The 20,519-nt window shown below is 39.9% G+C and overlaps 1 long non-coding RNA gene across 1 annotated transcript; it reads left to right on the top strand.

The window, feature by feature from the left end:
- Positions 1–9,141: 9,141 nt before the first annotated feature.
- On the top strand, positions 9,142–19,693 carry LOC150084334 (uncharacterized). Its single transcript, XR_016547059.1, has 3 exons — positions 9,142–9,229; positions 13,467–13,562; positions 19,635–19,693. It is a non-coding gene; the product is annotated as an uncharacterized LOC150084334 (long non-coding RNA).
- The last annotated feature ends 826 nt before the right edge of the window (positions 19,694–20,519 follow it).

Here is a 20,519-nt window from a genome sequence, read left to right as displayed (position 1 = left end):
TCTTTCTTGTTTACCTCGGTATACACCGTTGGCAGTGGGTTCGGTTAAATGAATAGTTCTGTATATATCTGTATTTAATGTTAGTAGCATCTTGACCTAGAATATTTCATTGCTGATAACATGTATAAAGGACAGATTTTCCAATAGAATATCTATATATATATATATAAACGCTTAGTGTCTTTCCATATCTTTTCGTCTGTCTGTCCGTCCGCATGTAACTACTCTTCGGCTCCCAGTAGATACATATTCAGGAACTTTTATATCTAGTTCTTTTAGAAATATTTGTAGAACCATCCCAAATTCTATTAAAACCGGCACGCGGAAATCCGGCAAATCATTATTTTTTTCAATACAATAATTGTTTTAATAAGTCATGGTTAGCTTTAGGCTGTCTATGCACACTTCGCGTGTACTCGTAAACATGGTTTCGCTTGTAAAGAGATATAAACTATATCAACATTTTTCACTTTATTTCCGACTTTTATCCGGTAAATTCTTACATTTTTCAATTTCGTTTTGGTAAAATTATGACGAAGGTGATTTTTATAAATAAATAATTCAAATTACGTTGTTTATTTTTTTAGGAAAGTTTTCTTTAAAAATTCTAGTGTGGAAACTGAAACTGTAATCAGATATAATATTTTATTCACTATTAATAAAGTGAATACACTGAGTGATCACTGAATTATGACCACCTATGAAAACTGAATGCGGCCAGTTGACCACGGGAGGTACGAGAGTGCGGAGTTAGTCGACCTACGTAGCATAGATAAGGTGTCAGTGGTTCAGTAGGCAGTAAAATTCTGAGCGTGATGGGTAAAAAGGATTTATCGGACTTTGATAAAGGGCAGATTGTGGGTGATCGACGAACTCTTGCCTCGATTTCCTAAACGTCAGAACTGGTGGAGTGTTCGAGAGCCGCTGTAGTTAAAGTGTACCAGGACGCGTCAAAATGATCAAACAACGACCCGACGGCAAAACTGCAAAGGTCAGCGAAAGGTTGATGTTAGAGGTGAGCGCCGGGTCCGACGACTTGCACAGGCGAAGCACTGTGGAAGAGTTGACTACCCAATACAACATGGGCTAACTCGGAACAATATCTGGAATGACCATGCGTCGCACGTATGGGCTATACCAGCAGACAACCCCTACGGCATTCTCTCCTAACCAAGGTTCATCGGCGTAAAAGATTTGCCTGGTGCAAAGAGAATGCAAGTTGGACGTTAGAAGACTGGAAGAAGGTGTGTTGATCAGATGAGTCACGTTATTAACTCCACACCGTGGATGGTTATGTACGGATTTGGCGTCAACAACATGATGCTCTTGATCCATCATGCATGATATCAAAAATGCAGGCCGGTGGAGGCGGTTGTATGGTGTGGAGCATGTTTCACTGGCAGGAACTTGGACCCCTGGTGCATGTGGAACAACGTATCAGTGGTCTCCACTAGAGTAGAGTGTGTTTAGTGTCAAACGGCACCAGGGGTTTCCCCATCTCCGCGTGCTACACATTGTGGGTGTGAAACAGAACACTGTCAACGCCAGAGGTTTAAAGTGAATGGATTTTGTACACGTGTAGTGTCGTGTACCGTTCTTCCTCTGGTCATTTAGCCGCTGGGTCCCCTAATGGGACCCAACGTTGCTCCACTCCGCCCCGTGGAGGCAGACCAGGTACACCAGTATCATAGTTATTTAGTCTGGCAGGTCCTGCCACCTAATTTCCAGAGATTTCAGTGGCAAGGACCTAAAAGAAAAAAAAAAAAAAAAACACTATAGATAGTGGTCAGCCAAAACAAAAGGAGTACTAGTTGGTCTCCACTATCGCAACTGTTTGCTGACTGTATACACCCTGCTATGTTACACTTTTTCCCGAATGGCGATGGTGTCTTCCAAGATGACAATGCGCCGAGCCATCGGGCACTTGTTGTGCAGGAATGGTTTGAGGAACACAATTCTGACTTCCAGCATATCGATTCGCCTCCTAACTCCCCGATATCAATCCCATAGAGCACTTGTGGGACACTATGGAAAGGCATATCAGGCGTCTGGATACACCAATCACCTCCATACCTGCATTGCTGACCGCATTACACACAGCTTGGTTGGCCATACCTCCCGAACGCTTCCGACATCTTGTTGAATCAACGGCACGTCGGATAGCTGCTGTACTGAGGGAAAAAGGAGGAGTACGAAGTATTAGGTAGGTGGTCGTAATTCCGTGATCACTCAGTGTATATTGCAGAGGAAACTCTGCAGGACAACAAACATACCCTTGTTGAAAATAGGGAAAGTGAATGAAGAACAAAATTCTCAATGTCCTGTTTAAAAATTGGCACAGAGATAATCGGAGAGTGCGAAAAGGGAAACAATGATAATTTCCTGCTTTATTCACTTTTCCAATTTGTAAACAAGGGCACAGGGGAGATATGTCTTCTATCCCCTCCAGGTTTCTGGATGACATATTCATTATATTCGAAGCCCCTAATGTACAGTATTTCAAACATAATGGGGAAAAAATTGGTAAATGTGATTATCAAGCGGACTTTGACCAATGCGAACCGTTAATGATAGGATTTAGTGTATAAGATCAGTAATAGTGCGAAATGAAGTGAAATTATTCGTTTCATTTTTTTCATGTTTTATTGTTCATGTTTACCTTGTGCATATTAGATGGAATTAAAATGCATATTTTATTACTTTACAGCTGACAGGAAAATGGCATGTGGTCGGAGCAGTCAAATCATTAAACTACACCATAACAGATGACGATCTGTGTTATGATATAAAAATAAAACCAAAGTGCACATATCTCTGTATAAAGACACAGAGGTAAGCAACATTGTAAACATTAAAAATTAAATGTTATGTAATACTTTCATACCTTTACCAGTGATGTGTGGTATATTCAAAATATTCCCAAAATGGTTTTTTTTTTTTTTTTTTTTTCTTCCGAAAATGTGCTTTAAATAAACATTTCCTGCACAACAATACGTTCTTGCCGGGGTTGCGAATTTCTTGAAAAAAAATTCCTGAAAGCATTCCACTAGCATCCTTCTCTTTCTTAACATCTTTGAGACAACGCACTTTCTCTAATTCTTCATTCCTGTGGTGGATGTAGAATTACGCTGTATGAATTATAAAATAATATAACGCTGTTATTTTATGCTTACTGACGCGCTGATTAACCAAATTGAAAATGGATGATATACTGTCATTAAACAAATTCCAGTCCCTCTTGAGTCCAGTGGAGAAAATCAGAAAATTTGGAATGCAATTCGTCATCTGAAAGAGGATGTCAGAACTTGCATGCCTTCACTTAGAGATAAGCATTGATGGCGACGTGATGTTGTGCAGTCCCTCTCGCCAGGATAATTATTTCTGGGAACTTTTTGTTTGTATCCTGTATTAGTTTTCCTAAGAAATATCAGTTGGCTGATATTTTTGTTGATTTTTTTTATAAAAGATCTTAAATACAAGAATTACTCGAAAGGTCTCGATTGTTTTACACTGCTCATAATTGAAATTACCCCATCTAGAAACGGATAAACTTAAATCTACATGTATATAAAGGTAAAATTTAGCAGGTCAAACTGAATGCGCAGTAGAATGTCTAATAATGTGTCTATTACCGCGGTAGGAATCTAATGGTGATGGTGCTACCAGCACCATTATTTTCCTACGACAAGCGAACAAAACGATGAGCGAAAGACTAAGAGTGTGCAATACTTTTGACATGTAAAAATCGTCGCTATTCACAGCTGTCGGACTTTGAAAGGGTAAGGCTGTTGGGCTGCCAGAAGGTGGATGGTCAGAAAGTCAAATCACCATTCGTGCAAATCGGGGAGAGTGATGTCCGAAAGGTTCGATGTTGATGAAAATAATGGATAAAGGAAGGAAGGTGCTCGAAAACGTTGCCGTGGTTCTGGTGGTATCAGAAAAACATCAGAACGGAAAAATCGATGGAAGTCACAATCCACCAGATTCCAACGTTGTATCTCCATATCTGTGTTGAATAACACAATTATCAGACAACTGTGACACTGGGGCTGTATTCTCGATGTCCATTGCCTCTTTGGCCTTTGACGTCTTCCCATCGCCATCAGTGTTCCTAGTGCAGAGAGACAGCTGCTTGTGTAAAAGAATGGTAGTGACAAATTTAGTGGCCAATCACCTTTTTCGTTTTGGATCCATCAACAGCCATATATACATCTGGAGACAGGACGAGGCCGAAGTAATCCAGCCTGCATCAGCATCAGGATTATCGTGCCAACTTCCGAAATCATGGTACCGAAGCCAGCAGTTACAACTGCCATTCACTTCTGTCGTTACTAACAATATGTCGACGGCAAAACATGTTCAAATCATTCTAAGACTAGTGATTCTGTTTCATGTTTAGTCTTAACACGATGAGCTGCATGAATATTTCTAATGCGTCTTGCTTCAGCATGCGTTCGCCTTCTACGCTCGAAGATTTGTGGAGCATAAGTCTGCAGCGCTGAGAGATTTTCTGGTGTTCGGAGTAGGAGATTCGGTTGATGCTCAGTGACGTTTGGTACTGCCTGTGTAAGAGTTCTTCTTATGTCTTCATACAGTGGACATTCAAGTAGGAGATGCTTCCAGTTCTCCTCTTCTCCGCAGAAACAGCTATCTGTTGTAGACAGTCGTACCTGAAAAAGCTTCTCGTTGAGGGAGCCATGTCCAGTGACCAAGAAGGAGGATTCCATGGTCAGCGACAGCCAGAACTTAACAGTTTTCGTTGCAGTAAATGAGACCTCTGGAAAAAATTTTCTAGTGACGGCACCTGTTAAAGAGGTATCCCATCTAGTCTGCCAAATGTTTATTAGTCTATTGTAGCACCTGAGCCTTTCGGCTTTGGGGTTGCTGTTTAGATCCAGTTCAATTTCAAGGATTTTAGTTGGAATTTTCTTTTTGATCCTGAAGTTTAAACCTCGATAGATGACGTACAAATCCAGTGGTAATGTTCCGGCGATCACTTGAATGGCAGTTGTGGACACTGTCCGGCAAATTCTATGAGTAGACAAAAGCATGCTTCGCTGGATGGAGTTAAGTTTGTCTCTCATTCTCTGCGTGGGTAGCACAGTGGTTCCGTCACCGTCCTCCCCACACCGGGTGGAAAAGGCCCGGGTTCGAATCCCGTCGATGACGGGAGGAACTTTAGTGGGCTTTTTTCACTCCGTGGCTGAGTTAGTCGGTCTCAGGCGTAGATAGCAAGGTTTTTTTCCCCTCAGAAACTGGGGTTTTTTCGTCCAGCAAAACAGGCAAATCGGCCAGAGAACACACGCAATTTACAGACACGAATACGGGTTAATGTATTTAATTACGGGAAACCCTAAAATAATAAATAATAAAATAAATAATGTCTCTCATTCTGACTAGCTTCACTCTATGAAACCACGCTCCAGTTGCATATGCCACAAAAAAAAAAAAAAAATAAAATAAAATACTCTTTTAGGGTTACCCGTAAAATGATTACATTAACCCGTATTCGTGTCTGTAAATTGCGTGTGTTCTCTGGTCGATCTGCCTGTTTTGCTGGACGAAAAAACCCCAGTTTCTGAGGGAAAAAATCTTGCTATCTACGCCTGAGACCGACTAACTCAGCCACGGAGTGAAAAAAGCCCACTAAAGTTCTTCGCGTCATCGACGGGATTCGAACCCGGGCCTTTTCCACCTGGTGTTGGGAGGACGGTGACGATACCACTGTCACGCGCCTCACGCACCGACTTGGCAGTGCACATCTCCATTCTAACTGTCATTTAATATATTTTCTATTCAACTGAAGAAGGCTGTCTACTCAGCCGAAAGCTCTTTTGTATATTAACCGTTCTTTGTATGTATGTTCTAGTATTAAACTGCTCTGAGGAATTATAATTTTTTCATTTCAATGATACCACTGTGCTACCCACGCAGACTGCATATGCCACAATAGGCAAAACGACCGCTCTGTAGTATAAGGACAGAGTTTTATTTGAGTGTCCAGTCACATCTGGAAAATCTAATGATGGCCGCTGAGAATCTTTTAGCCTTGGTCCCTCAGTACATAAGATGTTGGTGGAAGCTCAGCTTGTGATCAGTAATAACCCCCAGGACTTTCGTCTATGTTTGGATCGGGAGTTGCTTTCCAGAGATCTTAATTTGTGGTGGGCGTCTGAGATTTAGCTTGGATTTGAAGGACATCATTTTTATTTTATCCGGATTGATTCGTAGTTTGTTTAGCACCGTCAAGGAGTTGAGATCGGACAGGATTTGCTTTACACTCTAGGTCAAAGCGGGATTTTCCAGGAACAACGACAGTGAGATCATCTGCGAAAGCCACTATTTTACATTCATCCAAGGGATTTTGTGAGCCAGCTGTGGAGGATTATATTCCAGACAAGGAGCCCAGGACAGAACCTTGTGGGCACCCTCGAGAGGTCGGTTTGGTTACCTGCAGGTAGATGGATTTAACTACCATCTCACGCTCTGTGAAATAATTTCGAATGAGCTGATATAGCTGGGGGGAGCACTCCGCCAGGCGGAGGCGGTACAATGCACTGTCCCACCAGACAGTGCCAACGGCGCCCTCGAAATCAACAAAGATAGCCAGTTCATATTTGGATGTAGAATTTTCTATGTGGAGGACCAGGTCAAACGGCGCTTCATCAGAAGAGCGCCCTGGCATAAAGCCATACTGTGCTGGGGAGAAGAGGTTTTGTTCATAGAGCAACTGCATGATTCTTAGTGCCATGAGTCTTTCCAGTATTTTCCAGAGATTTTCCAGGAGGACAATAGTTCTGTGGGAGCAGGGGTCGTCGGGAGTTTTACTAGGTTTCCTGATGAGCCGAAGGAGAGCTACTTTCCAAATTTTGGGAAATACTCCGTCTTGCAGGCATTTATTGTACAGTAATTGTAGGTATAGCGGTCTAAGCTTGAAAAAGCACAGAATAAAAGCATATTCTATTAGGTCCATCCCGGGGAATATTTTGGGATTGATCCTATTAATCACTGCCGACAGTTCATCAATGGTAAAGGGGTTGGTAGTTGCCTTATTGTCATAGGTTTTGTTGGCCATTCGTATAGCTGAATGCTCTGGTAGATCCCCTGCGGAATCATCCTCTGGAAACAATTTGTCTAGTATTTGATTAATTGTGTCAGTCCAGTTCGAGGTCTCTGCAGTTTCGGTCGTAACTGTGCCAAAGATATCAAGCATGTATGTTTTCTCCCTCGCTATCTTATAAAGAAGGCCCCATGGATTGGAATTCCCCGAGTCATTAACAAATGTAGTCCAAGTTGCTCTCTACTTGGCGGCAATGGCTTTTGAGTATTCATTCTTTTTGGCAATGTAGCTACTGTGTAATCTTGCCATTTCAGAGGGGGACCAGTTGCGACGGTGCTGATAAAACCGTCACGCTCTCTGGAAGGAAAAATCCCATCCATCCTACTGTTTGCTCATGGTGGTGTAATGAGCTAGCAACGATGCGTAAAGAGGCTCATTACACCACCATAAGCAAACAGTGGGACGGACGGACTTTTTCCTTGCCGACTTATACGAGGCCTTCATTAGTGCTTGCTGAAGTATATCGACCAATTCATTAGCAGTAGATGAGTTAAAGTGGTTAGGATTGCATGAAGGAAAATCTCTGGTAATCGAGTCATCAAACGTCTTCCAATCGACATCCTTGATTGATAACCTCACAAGGGCGAGCTGTCTAGGGACCCTGGGGGGAGCGGCTCAGTGTGGTGCCATGTAGAAGGTAATCACTCTATGGTCACTGAGCGTCCAGTCAGGGATCCAGGTACTGAGGTCATTGGTCGTTACTGTGATATCGATGTTGGACTCTCCTATAGAGCTACTATACGTGAAATATTGTAGATTATGAACTATAAGGTTGTGGGAGACAATGAAGTCCTCCAACAAGTGGCCTCAAGCATCAGAGATGGGGCTGTGCCAGAATGATGACTTGGCATTTACATCGGAGACAATGAGAACAGATTTCCTGTGCAGAAAGTTGAGAGCGAACTCCAGATAGTTCAGTGAATCATTGAAATCGGCTGAGGGTGGGCAATAGAGTGAAATCAAATAAAATGATAATGTAGAGGCTATGACTTGGATGCAAGTTGCAAACTTGTTGCAGAGCCCGTGTACCACCAGTATATCAAGTTCCCGATTAAGTACAATGCAGGTTTTGGGATCTTCGGGAACTGGTTATATCACCCTAGCAGTAACAGCATACCCCATTATTTTAGTTGAAGAACCAACTTGCACCTCTGCAAAAGAGGGCTCCTGGACGGCAACAATATCCATGGAGTGTTCTTCTGCTGAAAGACGATCTCACCAGGAACAGCTCGTGACCTTTGTCCACTAATTTGCATTATGCGAAGTTTTGCTCCAGGAGTGATTAAATTGGTAGAGTTGTGATTAAGATTGGGATTGACTACTGCAGTGTTGAGACTGGGAAGGCGTCGATCCGTAACTGTATGCAAATATGGAGCGGTCATCGTGGATGTTTATTGTCATTTGGACAAATATTCATATACTAGCCATGCTGCTGACAGGAAGATATGATGCGCCAGTACTTACAGGCATCATCTCGTACCCACGAAGTCAGAGGCAATCATGCAGCCTGCAAATTAAGCCACTTCACTCTAATCTAATTCCTTGAAAAGTTTAAACAGGATGTTCCCACTAAATACCATAGAAACCTTAAACCAGTTTCAGGTTAACTGTGAAAAACTGTGATCCAAAAAGGCCTACAGAAAGACTATCTGCCAACAAACAACTGAGATGCAACACTTCTAGCTGGAACCCACAGTCTTTTAGTTACTCTGAGTTATGCTTTCATCACGATATTCGAGTACGAAGTTAATAAATTTTAGTGTTGCGAATGCTCCTCTTAGAACATCCAGAAATGAAGAACAAAATTTTTATATTAATACACATTTCCTTTATTAGTAAACTGTAAATATTTTTGTAAATTTATCCTCTGCATTGTAAACATGCCCCTCTGGCTTGCACGCCGTACAAGGGGCGATTGTATCTTACAGTCAATTGAAAAATAAATAAAATAATTGGTATACTTTATTTCTTTTTGTCAATTTTATAGACATTTCAACAAGAAACAAGACAAAGGTGAGAAAAATAAGAAACCGAAGCCCCGAGTGTATTCAGGAAAAGCATTTCAATCAGACTCTAACAGTCCAATATTTACCATATGCTGTCCCCATAGTAAGTATAAAGAGGAGACTAATAATATTCGTCTAATACTTAGACAGTGAAAAATTTTCTTTTTATAGATATTGAAGAAGGAATCTGATGTGAAACAAATACACAAAATCCTTCAATGCTTTCCCTGAAGGGCTTTTGTGTTGCCTTTAATTATGAAGCTCTTATAGGGCCCTCCTTCCTGTTAACTTCTACCCCACTAGGATAAGAAATATTGTACTCCCCTTAAAAATTGGTGGTTGAAGAAAACTATTTAGTGGGAACCCCGGTGCCGCTAGACAACAAATACTATACACTACGTATGTTCATCAATGTCTGCACGCACCAAGTGTTCATCTACTTATATCAGTCAGTGACCGGTTCGGGTATACTCTCTCAATCAGTTTGTGCAAGCTGGAAAATGCAGATGTGTGCGGCCAAGAAAAACTTATTTTCCCACAGGACTTACAGATACAAAAGAGACCTAACATTTGTTTGTTGTTCGGATTAGGTTACCTGGCATGTGCAATTTATTATATTGTTTCTCGCATCTCCAAATTTCCAGGAAACAACACGCACATGAAAGCAATGTGAGGAACAAAAAATAAGAACAAACCACTTGAATATATATATAGTGTATTGATTTCTAACGGCACCAGGGGTTTCCCCCATCTCCGCGTTGCTTTCATTGTAGGTGTATCAGTTCACTGGGAAGGCCAGAGATTTAAATGTGTGTGGATTTTGTATATGTGTAGTGTTGTGTATTGTTGTTCATCTGGCCGTTTAGCAGCTGGACCCCTACTGAGGCCCAAGCTGGACCCCTGGACTCCACGAGGCCACACTTGGCCTCGTGGAGGCAGACCAGGTACACAGAATGAAATTTTACTCTGGCAGGCCCTGCCACCTAGTTTCCTGAGATTTCATGAATATATATATACTGTACATAGTTAAGTTAATCTATATATACTGAGTGGAGAGAAATCATGCAATACCTATCTAGAAACGGGTAGGCCCACCTTTCGCCGGGACAAGAGCAGTCATACGGCGAGGCATTAAATCCACTAGTTCGCGAAATCGTTCCACAGGTATTTCCATCCATGCTTGCTGCACGCTGTCCATAATTCCGTCGCATTCCTGGGTGGAGGATCAAAGCTCGAACGGACCTTTCCACAGCATCCCAAAGACGCTCCACAGGGTTCATGTCTGGGGAACGGAGAAGAAATTCTATGGTGGTATAATCTGCGGAATAGTCTTCGAATCATGTTCTAGTCAAACGGCTCTGTTGGGATGACATTCTTGCTATAAGAAGCCATTGCCCTGGGGTGCACGATGAACATGAAGGGATGCAGATGGTCTGCAAGGATTGACAGGTAACCTGGACAGTTCAGAGATACGTCAATACGTACCAGGTCCCAATATGTGGCAGTTGAACACGCCCCAGACAATTACCGACCATCCATATGCCTGAACAGTTCCTTATTGACATGATGGGTGCATAGCTTCGTGCGGTCTCTGCCAGATACCTTCCTTGTTGAAGTCGGCTGATTTGTGCTACTGTCGCTTCCGGTTGGTTGAAACAATGCGAGGGCAACGTTCATCCACCACCTTTCTCCACCCACAGCGCTGTCCACGATGATATGTTATTCCGGAAATGCTGTATTCCCGATACTCTCTTGATACTATCAAACAGGGATAGTGCAATTTCTATACCACCTGCGCGATAGAATGACCCATGTCTCAGTCACCCACTATCACCCCCTCTTTGAAAGTCGTTGAACTCACAACGTTTAACCATACTGACATCGAATTACTGTCTATGTGATTGTAGTGATGCAGTGTACCTACAAACCTGCCAAGCGGTGGGTTCGTCCACTAGCAAGAGGGGTGACAGCATCGAGTTGCCCAGAAACCAGGTATCCAATGAATTTTGTCCTTTCAGTGTATTGTCTAGGACGTCTAGATAGATCCCAGCAGTCATGGTTTCGATCAAAACAACCAAGTGTCCGAAAAATAGCCCCAGACCATCATTCAACCTCCTCACAAAACTTCATCGTCGGACGACACAGTCCAGTAGGTGGTTTTTTTCCGGAATCTGCTACACACAGACACGACTGTCAGACTGGTAGACATGTACCTCGTCTTGTCACTCCAAAGCACAGCATTGGTCTTGGTCTATGGTTCAAGAACGTTGGATTTTACACTAAGCTAGACAGCATCTGGCATTAGCCAGGGTGATTAGTAGCATGTGAATGGCTGCAGGACTATGGTAATTCATATCATGAAGCGTACTGCGCACTGTTCTGGTGCTGAGAAGTGTCTCATTGAGGGCCTCTGTGTACTGCAATAAAGTTGACCTGCGTTCCCAGTGGACGATTCCATATAGAGCTCTCCTGTAACGTTCCTGTCTCCGATCAGCTTTGTTGATTTTCAGGTGGTTTCGACATGGTTTCAGCGGGGATAGTGCAATTTCTGTACTACCTCCGCGATAGCCATGTGTCGGGTACCCACTATCATCCCTCTTTCAAAGTCCGTTAATTCGATGTCCATACCGACATCGAATTACCGTCTACGTGAATGCAGTGTACCTATATACCTGAAAAGCGTTGGGTTCGTCCACTAGCGAGAGGGGTGACAGCATCGCGTTGCCCAAGAACCAGGAAACTAGACGTCCTGGACAATACACCGAAAGGACAGAATTTCCATGAATTCTGTCGTTTCAGTGTATTCTCCAGGACGCCAAGATCCCAGTAGTCATGGTTTTGTCCAAAAAAACCAATTGTCCGAAACACAGCCCCAGACCATCATGCAACCTCCGTAAAACTTCATCGTCGGGATGTCGCAGTCCAGTAGATAGTTTTTTTTCCGGAATCTGCGACACATAGACACGACTGTCAGACTGGTAGACATGAACCCTGTGTTGTCACTCCAAAGCACAGTTTTACATTGGTCTTGGTCTACGGCCGAAGAACGTCGGATCTTACTCCAAGTAGACTGCGTCTGGCATTAGCCATGGTGATTAGTAGCTTGTGAATGGCTGCATGACTGTGGTAATTCATATCGTGAAGCGTCCTGCGCACTGTCCTGGTGCTAAGACGTGCCTCAATCGTCTCACTGAGGGTCTGTGTACTGCAATAAAGTCGACTTGCATTCCCAGTGGACGATTCCATACAGGGCTCTCCTGTCACGCTCCTGTCTCCGTTCAGCTTCGATGATTTTCTGGGTGGTTCCGTCACGGTGTCAGCGCCAGTCCGCTTCTATTTTCAGATCAAATCACTAGTCGTCGACCTACGGATCTTCAGTTCCATTAAAATATCACGTATAGGCCGAATGTTTATGTGACACCCTATCATTATTCTGCGATGGAAGTCTATTAACTCCAGTTTTTTAGTTGTCTGACAAGGGGTAGTTGAGTAGGAGACCAGCTATCAACGGAGGGGTGTCCAGATATTAATGCTAAGGCAGTGTATATATAACAATATGGATATCGATGTTATGCCAGTTGGTCCACGTTAAACGTTTCTCGTTTCCTTTTTCATATATATTAAAAAAATCGCCTTTCATGTCTCTTTAAATTCACCAAAGAGTTGATATTCAACAAATTTTTGTCGATTAGAATCGATAGGTTATTCACCAGTTCTGTTTCAAGTGGCAAAAAAAAAGCCATTTTGTGTGAAGAATCGTAACTTGGGGTAATAAGTTCCGATTTTTCATGGAACAGGTTTACATGTCGTAGACCTGTTCCTGAAGCAGACTACTGACTCTAGTCAACCAGTTTATGACGTGTTCGTATCCTAATAAAGAGCAAATGAAATGAAGCGGGTCTTGTTATGAAGTAGCATGCTGAAGTGTTGGCTCAATTAAGCATACGCCCATCTGTTTCTCTTCACCCTGCCTAAGAACTATCAACCATCAAAAGTTTTTTGAATGAACACCTTTTGTGATTAACCACTAGTCTGAACAGCGCGAAAAGGTTATTTTGCTCGTGTTTTTCCACCTGCGACTAGGCTTGTTTTTCATCCAGGAAAACCGACTATAAAATACATACAAACAAATTACAGATGCACGCTGACGTCTGTCTCATCGTGTTAGTTCCTTCGGCAAAAAAAAACAGAATAACTACCTCATGTTAATTCGGTGATTTCTCACGTTATCTGCAAACATTGTTGTTTCAATACTAACACAGATGTATTCAAAATTGTAAATCAGCTTTGTATTTTCATCTTTCATTTCTAGCAATGTCGCAAACATTTGTTTCTTGCAGTGCTACCGGATGATGATCTTTTCTTTGCTGTGACGGAGTTAAAAGAAAATTATGCAATTCTGTCGGTGTGCATGGCGACTAGACATGGCACATGGAGTAAGTATGTTTGTTATTTTAATTATTAAAATTTGCTGATATTATTGGTGCACATAAATGGCAGGCTATAATTATATATATTTATTTAATTATTTGTTTATATAAATATTTATATTTAAGAGAACATTTATATAAAATAAATGTTCTCTTAAAAGATGTAAAATGGTACATCCTACTACGTGTTATTAATTAATATTACTGGCCAATTACACAGTAATGTAAGCGTGTCCGTCTGGGACAATGCACACATGAAGGACAAATGTCATGAATGTATTTACCAAGGAGTCCTCCCCTTCCCTCCCCTCAGTCCACACAAGGAGAGCTCCACCCTGTCCATTACTCCACTATTACTGGTAATTCTTTCCCGAGTTCTCTGAACTGTAGGACCAGCCTCAACGAGTCGCACATCAATTTTTCTATTCGTAAATCCATTTGAACAGCTTACATTGATTCTGTTCCGCATACACATTTTTTTTTTAAATCATGTGCATCTACCTAAGCAATTTTCGACACATTTTTAATATACACTCTACTTTTCTTATGGTGATTCTATGAAAAGTACAATGGACAGATTAAACATTGGTAAAGAAGAAGAAACTACTTCACATTTTACTTTCACTTTTACAGACTGCAATTTTCAGAAAATAAGTATCAGCTAAGTTGTTCCAAGAACGAGAAATGGAGAGAATAAATAAGAAATAAAAAAACTTTAGGTTAGTGAACTTGGAGATAAATCATTAATGATTTGGTGACTATTTAAAGCACATGTTCTTACATTCATTTTTAAACTGCATTATAATTTTTATTGAAAGCTGTATCGCTAATAGTACGGTAGTTTTTAAAATTTTTCTGAAAGTTTTCTAAAAAGCATTTTGAAAGTTTTTTTTTTTAGTTTTACACAAAAATAAACGGATAGGAAAAAAAAGCGAGCTTATGTTCTCTTACTATTTCTATTGTCCATGTGACCAATATTTCTTCTGGTCTCTCAAACGTATTTTTCATCTAGTTTAATTTCTTATTTCTGTGGAAAGAAACTGATCTGGTTTCGCAACTGCCAAATCTTTGCTATTATAAATCCTCTATTTCAGTAATCTTCTATATTTTTTTTCAACAACTTTCCAACCCTCAACCCATCCATTCCACTAAACTAGTACAGTTTCATCAGCATTTCAACAATAAAAATGTGCAACCTCCTTCATTTGATTCATTTATTTCTGCTCTTTATACAATACACTGAATTGTCATACCCTCCAAATAGTCATATACCCACTTGTTAGGTACACCAAACTGTCATGCCCCAGTTGTCGTAAAATGAATTATATAGCACCGAATTAACATGACAACATGTTAATTCGGTGATAGACATGACAGACTTGATTTAACAATCTTGGCAGAGAACCCCTCACCCCCAGCACCCGAAGCATCGTTCTCCAGAACCAGAGCAATAAAATCAACAGTTTCTTCTCGCAGAACCAGCACTGTTAACTCCACCAGCATAGCTGCCAGAAACAGAAAATTTTCTTCATCATGAGGAAGAAGGAAAAAAAAGTCAAGTAGCTTTTCTCATAATGAAGAAAGCTAAGTGACTTCAGATTTAGCTCCACCTGGGCAGCGGTTATAATCCTACTGCTCTCCACTTCACTGGGATAATCATTACAACACACGACACCCACGAGGAACTCAGGCAAAAACTACAATGCTAACCATGAACAGGCACAGGCCCACTGGATTAAATGGCCGGAGTTTTTGGAGGAAAACACCTTGCTGTCTTCACCTGAGACCAACTAACTCAGCATGAAGTGAAAAATCGCATAAAAGTTCCTTGCGTGATTGAGAGCATTAGAACACGGGCCTTTTCCAGCAGGTGTAGGGAGCAACGGTGATTATAGCTAAGACTGGCACAGTGGTTATCGTGCGTAACAGCAAGTAAGAAGATTCTACGTTCAAGACCATACGCTGCCACGGAAAATGATCAGCCCATTGTGAATTGTAACGGCGAAAACTTGGCTGCCCTTGTATTTCAAGTCACAGTAAATATCTGACTTTACTCTTCTGGCCTCAGCCATATCAAGAATAAAGGAAACATTTTGGCTAGTTCACATGAACGAGCTATGGTTTGCGTGAAATTGGTATGTCTGCAATAAAAATTAAGGTATGTGGTAATTATTATTGCGGGATATGGCAATAAAAAATTACCCTATGTGTTTTTTTTTTTTTTTTTTTATGAGAACCCCAAACACGAAAGGTATCAAAACCTATAGTACTTAGTACCATGCATGGGTTGAAGGAGAAGTATGGGGAGAGGGGATGCCGGAAACTTTGCTCTAGAGACTAAACATGGGTGTGTGTAATATAATCCTACTTTAATATAGCCATATATGTACACACAAGCACGTAATTTTTTTTAAAATGTAATCGGAACTCGGTGGCTCAAGATCATTTACTAGTTTTCCCTCAAACAGAATAACAAAACTTATAAGATCTTTCTCTTGCTACCAGACGTAAGGGAACCTACTAATTGACCTTGCCCAATAATTAACCTCCATTTGTGGTGCTTTCAGTTTGTCTGTATTATAATTGTATATTATAAGCCTTTATTTAAAATCCTCTAAATTTTCTTAAAGTATTTGTCACTGATGAAATAATATTTCTTTACCTCATCAATATCAAATACTTAACAAAGTTTTAAAGCTCAGTGAGATTTTGGATTTGTGGCCATCCAACTTCCGTTTATAAACGGAAGTTGGGTGACCATATCGAACGACAAGGCGAGTAACTACTTACAAGTTAAATTCTTGCTTCAGCGTGACGCCATCTCGGGTAAAATAATAAATAATTTTTATTTTATTATTTTTTTTCTTTACTTAAATCTGCACAAAATCCTCTTCATGGCACACACTAGGGTTTTACATTCAAACTGAAGCAATGGAAAATTAGTATTGAATAAATTTTATACAAACGTAGTAGGTTAGGATCGGTTTGAGTTTATTTAAAATTTTTCTTCTGAACTTTGTATTAATTAAAATAATTTTACACAGTTTAACCAAATCTTAACTCACTTAATAGAGATTACTTTCAAATCTAATCAGTGTGTAAGAAATAGATCTTACAAATAAAACAGAAATACTTGTTTTGCTAAAATAAATCCAGAAAGGGCAATGGAAAGTGAGAATTTGCATTAATGTCAGTGTATTAAGTTAAAGATAGTAAGTACTACGATTGGATATTTACTTTTAATGTAAATAAGGTTAAAGTTTGAAGAAACACTGGATTTGGGGATGGGAAAGTTATAGACATATGTGTTTAAATAGCAGCTAAATGGAAACAAGTAATTTCGAATAATATAAGAGAGCTAACAGGGACAGTGCAATGACTAGAGAAGGGTTGCCATTTTGCAAACAGGCGTGAAAGGGTTGCTGAGGGCAAGAACAATAGGACCGTGAAATGGGATTACGAAGTGTCTCTTTTGATCTAAGCCACCGTTAGGAAGTAAACAGGAAATTAGTGGACGTCCAGTGTTTGCATCAAAATAAAACGGCGTCAGGGTGGCTGATATTTTGGCAAGTTGCCCATATTTAGCGGAGAAAGTGTGAGCACGAAAATGAGTGTTTTGGAGGTGACCCGCAAACATGAAAAGGTCATACTGCCGTGTGAAAAAAAAAAAAAAAATAATAATTCTAGAGAAGGGTTGGTTTGTGTGCTAGGGAGACAGCTGGGGTGAGTTGTTTTAGCAAATAGGAAGGAATGAAAAAATTAAACGGTACGAGTCCTTGGGGGAGGCGTACCAAACTTGGGGAAAAGGAAAAGTTCGGGGGAGTAATTGAACGTGTCCACTCTGTATCTGACTTCTGTGTGGTGTAAGGGAGAAAGTCGTGAGTTTGAGGGTTGAAGTGGGAGTAGATTTTTTGGTGGTCGGAGTTCACATCTCGTGGTAGCAAGATGAAGAAGAAAAAACGTGAGAGAAAGAAAGCCTGGTCCGGCGTCGGAAGGCAGTGTGCCCAAGAAATGGAAGAAATTCTGTCTGCCACTAAGGAAAGCAGAGTGTCCAAGAAATGGAAGAAAGCCTGAGAGCAAGGGAATTGGAAGTAATGGCTATTTCGGAACGTAAGTCTGTTCCTGTTTTTCATTGAACCAGAACTCATGGACTCATAATCTGGCCTCTGTAAGAAATTGATTGATAGTTCTTTTTAAAGAAAATTAAATTTGGAATAGGCAAGTTAGTTACTAAGGTTGAGATAATTTGTTATGAATGTTAATGATTACGAAATAATGTAAGGGTGGTACAGGGGTAATAAAAAGAAAGTAATAGTATAAAGGAATCAGTAAAGAAATTATATTTATAGGGGTAGTACTGTAAGGATATGCTAACCTATATCATTAAATTAGGCCAGGTGCCAACACAAAACAACAGTTTTTTATTTTTTTTATATTCCCCCGAATCCCTACAAGTGGCATACTAAGGAAGGATCACCCCCCCCCCACTGTTCCTTTGCATTGATACTGGAAATGTTTTTATTTTAAAAATAATTGGAAAATGTGAGAGACATTTTATGACAAATAAAATTCTTTTCAGTATATAATTAAAATAATACATTTCCATCCATCGCTTACGTTCTCGCAAAACAAGGTTCTACATTCCACAGAGAGACTGTTTGTTGTTATTTGGTTTTTAGGAGCATTAGCAACTAAGGCCATATTGCTCCAAGGATATGCGGTGGTCATTCCCTGACCTTTCCGCCCCTTCCGTATTTGGTGGTGACGGGCTCGAACCGCGGTCTAATCAAGAAGCGTGCGCTATGCACTGCTGCTCCTGCCCACCTGACTACGGAGGCGCCGCTACAGAGAGACAAACCAACTTTAGAACATATGCACTTTACAGATACAATTACACAGGCGCCATCTTTTGATTGAAATTCATTTTTATCCTTTATTTCAAACTCTCTTCCAACTATAAATCGCTTCCGGCACTATTTTATAAGGCATTGACTGATTTTCGTGATGTAAAAGCTTGCTCTATTGTGAGTACTAGGATCATTGCAATATTCACTCAATTTAAAATCTATTGGCTTTTTTCACACACTGTACAGAATGGTCGAGCAGCTTTTACATACCGAATACAAAATTGGCCATACAGCTTTTGCTATATTGTATTTCTGATTCTTTTGCCATAAAACTTGAAACATTGGAAATAATTTAAACGACTTTTACAGATGAATATATTATAATTTTGAATCGACACAAAGACAACAATTTATCGTTAAATTAAAGATTTTTTTCCATATTGTCATAAAAGTCTCAAAAATTTTGTTTTTCAAAGTGGCCCACTGGGTAACTTGCTTGTTGCCCAGGTTGATTTTTAGGCGCATTCACACACACAGAAGTATGTACATATGAGCCTATTGTCTTCACCATAACCGTCCGTCCGCGTGTAACAACTCACCTCCCAGTAAACAGATTTTCATGGAATTTTATATTTCCGTCTTTTAAAAATATTTGTCAATCCATTCCAAATTTCCTTAAAATTAGGTCAACAGAAATCCAGCAATTAATTCTTTTTTTTCCATACAATTTGTATGGTAAAAAGAAATTTAAAGATTAAATGTCGTTTGCAGTTTTTTAGGTTTAAAGAGTCCGTGCACGCTTCTCGTGTATAATTATATAAGTCTCATGAACATGGTGTCGCTTATGAAATAATACATGACTCTAAAAAAAAAAAAAAAAAAAAAGGGAGGAATAATAAACAGTATACAGTTGTAATGAAACTGAGCTGCTAAGCTTAGAGAATGCAAAGCTATAGACTTTTTCTAAGTGTTCTGTAAAGTTATAATCTTAGTAATTATTTTATATAGAGATAACTATATTAACTTTTCACTTCTATTAATCACAGTAAATGGGGGCGGGGGAAATAACTCATTGAATTAAACGATTCCAATGCGGTTGAAATGTAACGGCGTATATTAACTAACTCGTTAATTATTATTTAATATTCTAAGGGGATTTTAGCATTATTGATTGTTATTTGGGGAGTTGGGGAATTCATCATGTCATTAATGCCAACTTGATCCTTTCCAGATCAAGCCATAATAATATCGCATGAACCTAGCCTGGATGAGAAAAGTCAAGAGGAAGTGATAGGAACTCTGAACGTTACCAACGATGATATACTCTTTATTAATCATAATGATTGTGAAGGCGAAGGACAAGAACATGGACCAAAAACCACACCACCACCAGAAGAATGAGAAGACTAATCGAACTCAGTTTAATAGCGACTTCTATAAATGTCTTGAAATGATCGAACCCTGCAGAGTTCTATAATTTGAGGAGAACACTCTCAGACTTATTAATGACAATATGTTGGTATTTACTAGTTATGTGCAAAAAATATACTTCTCTAAATTGACCATTTATTCAATTAAATTTTGTTTTTCATTGCATAATGAAGTTGATTTTATTAGCAAAAATAATAGCATAGCATTCATAAAAAAAAAAGTGAAATCTGCCTTTTCTCAAATCTTACAAGAAAAAAAAAAAGTTTTAGTAATAATTTGATTCCAAGACCGCAATATAAATTTCGTAAAATCACTACCAATATCAGGATCAGTATTTAGTTTCCAAGAAGCTGAAAAACAAGCAGCAAGGGTTGAACAAGGGCAGCATGTGATAACTATAACATAATAAAAATAATATGTAGTTGCAAACCTAGACAAACTAGAATAAAACATTCCTAACACGTAAAATAGAAAATTTCATGAAAGCCCATCCACTGGTAGTCGACTTATTACATGATGACAGACGTACAAAGAAATGTCGCATTTCTATAAGTCCGTTTTTAATGAAATTTGGGTTAGGTCGACAAATCGTTTTAATAAAGCTGAATTTTTTTTTCTAAAAAATTCCAAATATAAAATTTCACAGAAATGCATCCTCTAAGAGGCGAGGTATTATATGCAGGCG

The sequence above is a fragment of the Mastigoproctus giganteus genome, chromosome 6 (genome assembly GCF_048544385.1).
Source record: "Mastigoproctus giganteus isolate SK-2022 chromosome 6, ASM4854438v1, whole genome shotgun sequence".
Classification (NCBI taxonomy): domain Eukaryota; kingdom Metazoa; phylum Arthropoda; class Arachnida; order Uropygi; family Thelyphonidae; genus Mastigoproctus; species Mastigoproctus giganteus.
This window is presented reverse-complemented; position numbering and strand designations above follow the sequence as displayed.